Genomic DNA, 9,447 nt, shown 5'->3' with positions numbered 1-9,447 from the left:
GAGACGGCCCAGTCTGCACTAGCAGGGAGGTCCCCCCACTGAGAGCTCAGCTGAAATCACTGAGAGCTGGGTGGGACCTCAAGAGACCAACTCACAGAGGTCACAGTGGCAGCAGAAGGTGACGGTGCAGGGCTATTGGCAACAGAGCGATGGAGTGAACAATGGCACAATGAACAAGAGTGGCCAGAGCAAACAGTGAACAGCTGGAGGAATGAGCAAGGTGCCTTCTTGCCCCCCACCTGGGAGGTGAACTCATGTGAAAGCACCTGTGAACTCTGAGTCTCCACTGACCAAGGACAACACCGGTGAGTGTTAATGAGGCTGTTAAGAATGTTGAGGACACAACACAGTTCATGCGAACAAACATGGCTGTGGCATCATACTTTCTATTTAAGCAAGAGATACCACACACTACAAACTGGAGGCCAATGTTAAGGGCATTGTCACTTGTTCATCCTGAAGTTGAACACTGGTTCTGAACAAGACCAGCAAATGCTCACTACCTTTCTGCAAGAAACTCAACTGACTGGCTAGAAGCATGTGGTGCAACAGTGAAAGACTCAACAGTTGAAAAAGTGAAGAACTCTCTCATCACATTCAAAAAATTCACATACATGGCTGATGAATGCACCAATGCAAATGGGCATCAAGTATTAAGTCATTGTGTACGTTATCTTGATGTAAGTGGTAGACCAGTAAATGCATTTCTAGATGTTCAAGTTATAGAAGACACATCGGCTGCATCTGTGACAACCCACATCTTAGAAGAGTTAAATGCTCGTCAATTGGACCCCAAACAGATGGCTGCTTTTGCATTTGATGCTGCTGCAAACTTCTCTAGAAGACATGGTGGAGTACAAGCTTTGATCAGAGAAAAGTGTAACCCTAATCTCTCCTATACACACTGCAGAGGCCATCTATTCCAACTAGTGCTAGTACGAGCTGCAGACTCTTCAAAAGACATTTAAAAAAGCTATAAATGTAATGTCCTATTCTTTTTTCAGTAAGAGTCCAAAAAGACTGAATATCTTGGAAAATATAGCAGACACACTGGGATTGAAGTTCAAATTAGTCCAACCTGGGAAAACCCTCTGGCTTTCTCATGAGCGATCCTTGTCTGTTGTCTTAGAATTACTCCAGCCATTATTACCGGCTTTGGAAAGTATCTACCAAGATGGGATGGATCTAAGTAGTGAGGCTGGTGGATTACTTTTTCTACTACGTTCAGAGAAGACTATTGCCATTCTCTCTCTCTTGTAAGTCTACCATTGAAACCACATGGGTCATTAAACAATGCCATCCAGGCATCTGCTATAACAGTAGTAGATCTTTGTCCGGCAATAGAAGCTACATTTGGATCAACCAGAGAGCTATCCATTGAAAAAGTACTGGAAGAAGCAGAGACTTCAGTCCAGAAGTTGACTAATGAAGGCATTTATATTGAATCCTTAAGTAAAGAGGACAAGAAGTGTTTAAGACAACTGAAAAAGTACACAGACTTGATTCTTAAAAATCGACAACAGCGACTTCTAGACTCTACTCAACCTCTAGGTAGCTTTTACAGATCCCTGTCCTATAAAACACCTACAGTTGAGTGGAGTGAGGCACTTCCAGCAATGGGGCTGCCATGTGCTCAGGACAGAATAGAGAATTTGAACACAGAGTGGAATATTATACGACGAATGAATGAAGATTTGACTTCAACTTCTTTTTTATCATCACTAGTGGCATGACCCAATCTTTGTGCTATGTTTCCTGGGATGAAAGAAGTAGGAATTCATCTCTTGCTACTCCCAGTCGCAACAGCTACAGTTGAGCATTCTTTTGCCTCATTGAATAGAATTTTGTGTTCTGAAAGAAGTCGCCTTCTCCCTGATCATGTGAATGAACTAATGAGCATATCAATTGAAGGAATGGAAGTACCAGACACATGAGAAGCCACCAAAGATGAACACACTGCATTCAAGAACTTCATTAACAGAGTTGTGTAAAATTATAACAAGAAGCATGTAGATGGTAGTGCTTCATAGAAGGCTTAAGTAGCCAACTTTAATTTGTGTGATGATTTTAAAACATGAGTTAAATCTAATAAAATGGTCATGAAACATTTTTCAGTTTTTACTATAGTGCCATACAGCCCCTCTTCACCATCACAGTCTCACACCTCATTGGCCCTGACCCCCCCCCTGTAAATTTGAACACCCCCCTAATTTCAATTCCCGGGGAAAACATTGTCCTGGGGAAATTCTGCACTGCTGCACATGCACAGAATTGATGTCCCTCACAGGTTTCTTTGCTTCCCTGCAGAAAAATGACTTTGACAGGGAAGCAAAGGGAAGCCACAAGAGCGATCATGCGACCCTCCCCAGCAGTATGTTTCACGTGCCCAGGGCAGCTGGCAGAGAGGTAAATCACTGTGGGGCAGGAGGCAGGACTGGGGAAGACCCGGCTGGTGGCTCCTACCCTGCTAGGCTGGGGAGGATGGGACTTTCTTCCCCTGCGCGGTATCCAGGGCCAGGTCAGACACAACCCCCAGGTTTCTCTCTCAGCTGCAGGAAGCTCTGCAAACTCCCCCTCCCCACTTCCTGCGCCCATTGCTCCTCAGCTGCAGGGGGAGGGACTCCCGTACAGGGAGTTGCTCCCCCATCTGCCCAACCCCCATGCATCCAGACCCTCCTGCTGAGCCTCACCCCCCACCCTCAGAACCCTCCTGATGCACCCCCCTGCACCTGGACCACCCCGATGAGCCACATGAATCCGGCTCCCCACCCCACTGAGCCCCAACCAGCTACCCCTGAATCCCTCCCAGCATCTGAGCCCCCCACATCCAGACCCCCCCTGCCAAGCTCTATCCCCCACACACTCAACCCCCCACCACCACTGAGCCCCAACCACCTTCACCTGGATCCCCAGCAGTGTCCCATTACCGTTGCACCCGGAACCCCCCCATAAGCCCCTGTGCATCCAGATCCCCCCAAATTCCCCCACTGAGCCGCCCACACCCAGATTGCCCCCCACAACCCTCTCAACACACACCTGGATCCCCCAACATTAAGCCCTTCCACACTTGGAGCCTGCCTTGCTGAGCCTGCCAGCCCACACAGAGGGGCAGGGCCATAGGGTGTTTCTGGGGCAGGCCAGGTCCTTGTGCTGTGTCACGGTTGGATGCAGCCTCACTGCTGAGTGTGTCCCCCGGGGGGGCTGCACAGTGATCTCCCACTTCTGTGCAGCCCAGGGGCCTGTGCTCCCCAATGCCATGTTGGAGCCTCCACATTTATTTGACAAATAAAATTTGCAGAATTTTAAAACACTGTGCACAGAATTTTAAATTTTTTGGTGCAGAATGCCCTCAGGAGTACCATGTGTCCTTCCACTTTCACTGCCCTATAGTCCAGACACATATAAACTTCCAGCACACTCCCTTCCTATAGACTTTAACATCTTCAGAAAGTAGAGATGCCTTCCTGCATCAACCCTATTTAAATAAACTTTAGTTCCTAAAAATAACCCCACATAGATATCCATAAACATATCTGGTAAAAAGCAACCAAGTTTAAAGCAATTTTAATGAGGTCTAGCTCACACCCAAACCATTCCCCCCCCCCCCCCCAACAATTATACTTAAAAAAAAAAAAAAAAAAAGGCCTGCTGATGTTAGTCTGGAAATGAACACTTAATTTGCTGGGTGGAGGTAGAATGCACTGACACACTGGAAATAGTTAAGATGCAATCTAACAAAGTTTTTACTTACTGCACAGTAGATAGCACTGACAGCACTATTCAACCACAGATCTCAGAGGCAGTAATTTTCTCCATTTTCCAAATGGGGAAAACTGAACTGCAGAAAAGTTATGTGATTAGCAAGTGGCACAGTAGGACCCCAGACTGTTTAGAGACTGTACAAACCCAGATTGTGCAAGTCCTGTCTATTAAGTCAAACTTTTCCTCAGGGTCTCACTTCTTATGAATTGGGAAGCTAAAGTGGGACTTTTGACCAAATTTTGGATTATACTTGTATGTTTTTACATTTTTAGTATGTGCGCACTCCACAGGCACATTCTATCATTTAAAACAAAACCTAACCTGATTTTTAAGCATAAGTGTAGATATTCATGTCTCATAATTTTTTTTTTTTTTTAATAATACAAGGAACAAACTACATAGCTAATTCATCCATATTTGGAAGCCAGCATCTAACACAGACACTCTAGACTATAGAAATTCCAACAGGTATCACTGGAATCCTGACTTCTTGGGCATCAGATAAAGGAGCACAGGAGCAGAAGTGAAACTGTGAGATGACCAGTATGCTGTAGACCACAGGCATGCCTTTGGCATCTATAAATTACCTACACCTTGATTCTTGGTACCAGGATAATTTCTACTTCTTTGATCAATTCAGAAGGGCTATGAATTTATCAGTGACTGGTAAGAATACAGTTTCTGTGTTGTTTTATTTTAATGAAATTAAAAGGGTGGGGATAGGACAAGAGAAAAAATGTAAAACAGAATGCAAGCACAAAAACCTGAAGAGGGAAAACACTTAAGAGAGCGCAGTAAGGGAGAGAGAGGGGAAAAAAAAGCACCCACATCCCAATCTATAAGGAAGGGGGAGTTCTATTGCCTGTGTTATACAGGAGCTCGGACTAGATGATAACTATGGTCCCCCTCTCTCCTTGGTACATATGAAGTCATTCTCTAACAGAGATTAATTTTGAATTCTATTTTCTATAGGAAATAATGTGTGTAGAATGTAAATCACTCAAACAGAATGCTTAATTATCAAACTTTAATAGATAAGACTAATTTTACAGAATAAAACAATAGGATAACCAGTCAAGGTTACGCTTAAAAAAATCCAGCAGTGCAAATCTAAGACTAAATATTTGTCATCTCCCCCTCCTCCAAAATAGGTAATAGATTATTTTAAAATACCATAAATATGGTACTTACATATTCCATTTTATAATAATTCTGCAGTGAAAACTTAAACATGGTCTTTTTTTTTTTAAACATACAGAACCAAAGAATGAATTGCCTAGAATATAGGTAAGACATAGTAAACTTCTTTGAGCCACACAAAGGAAATCTTTTGCTGGAAGGTAAAATGACCATGTGTTCTACATATGACTTGCTACAGCGATCCTGGCCTCCCTCAAGTATAATAAAAGTGACCCTGACAATAAACATAATAAAGAACCAACTCCTATCAGACAGTGAAAGTCTAGAGTATGAATCTCCAAATGAAACAGGTGCCTTGGGAAAGCATAGTGACAGAGAGAGAGAGGAGTAAACAGTGAAAGGAGAATTTGAAAGCAAAACTTGTACCACAGAGTTGGCACACCAACCAACTGGATCACAGAGTACAGAGCATGTGCTCTGAGGAGAACATGCCAGTGCCCGGATAGTTGCATCAGCAATTATTCTGAGGTAAAGCTGGAGTCCGGTAAAAGAGAAAAAGGAAGAAAACCCCACCAAAATATGGCACCTTTGATATAAATGGCATTGCAAATGAACTTTTTATCTTTGGCCCTTATCATATGAAATGATGGATACAATGTGTGGAAACAGCTACATAATTTATCAGGTTGTATGCATGTGCTACAAGTTAGAGTATTGCAGGTTATCAGTTTCTTAACTAATCCTTCCCCTGAACCACTTTTTCTTTTTCTCTTGTGACTTTGCCCAACTAACCACCACAAGAGCATCCTTATCCTAGCTAGTAATACACTATCTTTGAGATGTACTTACTGGTGCTAAGAAAAATGCATGATTTACTTTAAGGTTGAACTTAACATGGGAAACCTACAGGTATTAAAAATTCTTCATACAAAAATGACTGAGCATAAGAGTTGATGTAGTTGATATTTGTGCCTAGCAAAATTTTAAAAACATTTATTGTACTGATTTGCAAATACTATCAGGAAGGTGTTTACACTTGGGATGCAGAGAGTTATGGAGCGAATACTATAATCAAAACAAGCAGAGATAAATGAGAAATCCAGGCAAGGAAAGATCAAAAGTAATACAGTGAAGGGCTTGTACTACATCAGTAACGGTAGCACCAGCTCCAGCACTGTGAGGTGTTCGACTTCAGTGAGGCTCCTCACTTACATGGGTTGGTGCTAGTGTCCTTCAAAGAAGTACTGGCACCTAGAATAGCTAAAATGGATACTTTGGCCAGACAACATATGAAAAGCATCTAGGATCTGTGTGCATGGAAATACTTTCCTCCTCATTCCCACCAAAAATATCCTCACTTGCATTCCAAATACTTTCACTGCTTGCCAGTAACCATAAAAGTGGGGCAAAGCACCTACGCTACTACTTAATTATGGGGTGCTATATCCCATTTAATTGGGAATTACATTCTTTTAGAATACGGAACAGAACCCCCTATTAAAGGGTGTAATGTGAAAATAACTGAAGGAACTCAACTTCTGTATTGTTCATAAGCATAATTAAGAATTATTGCAAACTCACTACGGAAGGACTATACGAATGATCTTCAACAATCTTATTCAGCCAATCTAGAAATATATATTTTATTAGTACTTTACCTCTAACACTTATTTTGTAATAAATGATTTTATTACTTAAGGATATACCAATGTATTCTTTTACTCCATCACTGCCCATGTGCTCCTTGGGCTCTTAGGACCAATGGATAACCTGGATCCAACAAGGAATTTCCCATGGTTACATAAGGAGAATTCAGTGTAAAGACACAGAGTAGCAAATGGCTCTTGAACTTGGACTCAGCAGCCTGTAGAACGTATGCTGAAGTTATTGTGTATTCCTAGGATTTTATGAACAAAGTTAACTATGGCTATGTCTACACTAAAGACCTTACAGCGGCACTGTTGTACCGATACAGCTGCGCTGCTATAAGGTCTCCCGTGTAGCCGCTCTATGCCAACGGAGAGCGCTCTCCTGCCAGCATAATTAAACCCCCCCCAACGAGCGGTGGTAGCTATGTCAGGGGGATAGCGTCTCCCACCGACACAGCGCTGTGCACACCAGCACTTCTGCCCATGTAATTTATGTCGGTCGGGGGGGTGTTTTTTCAGGCCCCTGACTGACAAAAGTTTTACCGATAAAAGTGCTAGTGTAGACATAGCCTAAGTTACTTTTTTAGGTAATACCAGAAGAGACAAAGCTTCATGTCACTCCAAATAGTGTTGAGATAACTTGAAGGAGCACTGTCAACTTTAAAATTAATATTTCAGGTTGAATTTAAGAAACTTTCATAAAACCCCAAACCAATAAACATAGCCAAAAACCCGAAAGCCAACAATGCAAACAGGTTAGACACATCTCCCCTTGCTGTGTTGTAACCCAAACAACTGCCCTTAGAATCTGAAAGTAAAATTGGGTGAACAAAAATTAAACGGATTTTATGTTCTAAATCAGATGAAGGTAAAAAGGAAACAAGGAACATAAACAGGGACAAGTACATTTGAATTTAATATTTTTCTTCATTTGTAATAATATAAAATGTTTGTAACACAAGTAAAGATCTAGAATATTTTAACTGACTGTGTCCTTTTAAATATCAGTGATCTATTTTACCAGGCACAGGATGTAGAATCAATAAAGGCCTCAGGGAAGGAGCAAACAGGAACATGAAATGTTACACTGGATTCCATGCCCTTGCTCTCTTGGAAGTGGTGAGGTCGCGTGTGCACACTACCACAGAACTACAAGCACTGGTGGTAGTGTGCGCTCAGCCACATTATTGAGTGTGAACACTGAGTTCACTGGAGTGTTTAGAAGGAGTTGCAAAAGAGGACAGAATGCAGTGGGGCCTTTCAAATGAGAAGTCAATGAAAGCACAGGAAAGGGAACACAAGTGGGTTTATGGACAAGTTCAGGGGTAAGTGAGGCAGTGAGTGGAAGCTGATAGTCGCTGAATCAGCAAGGCTGGGTGAGGGTGTAGGTGAATGAGTATGAGGGACAGAAAATGCTACATGTGTGTCACTGCCTCTTGCTATGCACTGATGTAGAGTGCGGTAGTGTCTGGTGTAGGTACAGCACATACACCTTCCTTCATATACTGCAGTTTTAGCCTTAATACTAAAATTGGGCATTAGAAAATAAAAAGCGTGATATCTGCATTTAAGTTTTACATATTGCTCAAAGGTAATGGAACTGACAGCAACTCTATTACCAGAATTAATGTACTTGCTAAGAACTTTCAGAGGTTGTCCTAGGAAACTGACATTGTACTACTTCAAAACTATCCCTGTTACAATGTATATATTATATAGCAAGACACATTAGTACCAGTTTTCATATGAAAAGGAAGTATCTCAAGCTACAAGTGTAATATGCATGTGACCAATTTATAAACAAGGGGAGAAGAACACCTTTAACACCGATTTATACTGTAGGGATGTTCAAACCGGAAAGACAAATCAGAACCAAAATTATGTTGCCACCAATAGTCTACAGGCAGACAGAGAACCTTAATCCAAATTGACTTTCAACCACCATATTTGAAAAAAAAAGCCATCATCATAACTGACCCCCTCCCCATCTATCTTTATAAAAATACTCATTCAGGAATTTGTATCTGCTGAGTTTCAACATGGTTATTTCAAATAAAATGAAATATAGACAAGGAATATGTTAAATTTAGCCTTTGCTAGAGAGGGATGTTTCCCTATCAATTTCACAAAATTTTGAACTACACGTATCAAACAATACTAAGAAGTGTACAGTGTTTTTTTAAAAAAAACAGGAGATAAAAATCAGAACAGTGATCTGTTATATGCAGGTTAAACGGATAGCAGGACTGATTCAGCCTTGCTGTGCAATACAATCCGTTAAGGGTGTGAACCTTTCCAGGACTGAAAAGGTCCACTCAGAAAACCTGAGATAAATGGCACTTTAACTTAACTGCTAAATTGACAGGCAAAATGTCATGAGCCACAGATGAGGAACATTACTTCAGAAAGAACTAGGGTAAAGGACTAGAATAATTTGTTGGAAACTTGAGGAAAGAAAAGCTGAAATGTAGCCTTACCATCTTTACCCTTTAAAGATAAAGGTCAGTGGTTGGGTGCATATACAAAACTTCGTAAGACTCACTGAACTATATTACTAGGACTTTTCAAACCCAGATCACAAAGGACTGACTACTCTACCCTATTTATGCAGTATCCAAATCAAGTGGCATCTTGGCCAGCTTATCCCAACAATTAATAGGAAGGTCTCTTTGGTTCACTTCCTTTAGCATCATCTTTGTTACGATTGCAGTGCACTGACTCCAGGAGTCCTTTGCAGAGTGCAGATTGAAAAATCAATACTAACTCAGCCAACTAGGTCAGTGTTACGACTTTGCTGCAATAGGATTTTGGACCCCAACATAAAAGGTAAAGAAGATGCTCATAGAAACAGAATCCCCCTGAAAGAGACAAAGGGACAGAGCTATGCAAGCAACGA

The sequence above is a fragment of the Emys orbicularis genome, chromosome 10 (genome assembly GCF_028017835.1).
Source record: "Emys orbicularis isolate rEmyOrb1 chromosome 10, rEmyOrb1.hap1, whole genome shotgun sequence".
In the NCBI taxonomy this organism is placed as follows: Eukaryota; Metazoa; Chordata; order Testudines; family Emydidae; genus Emys; species Emys orbicularis.
This window is presented reverse-complemented; position numbering follows the sequence as displayed.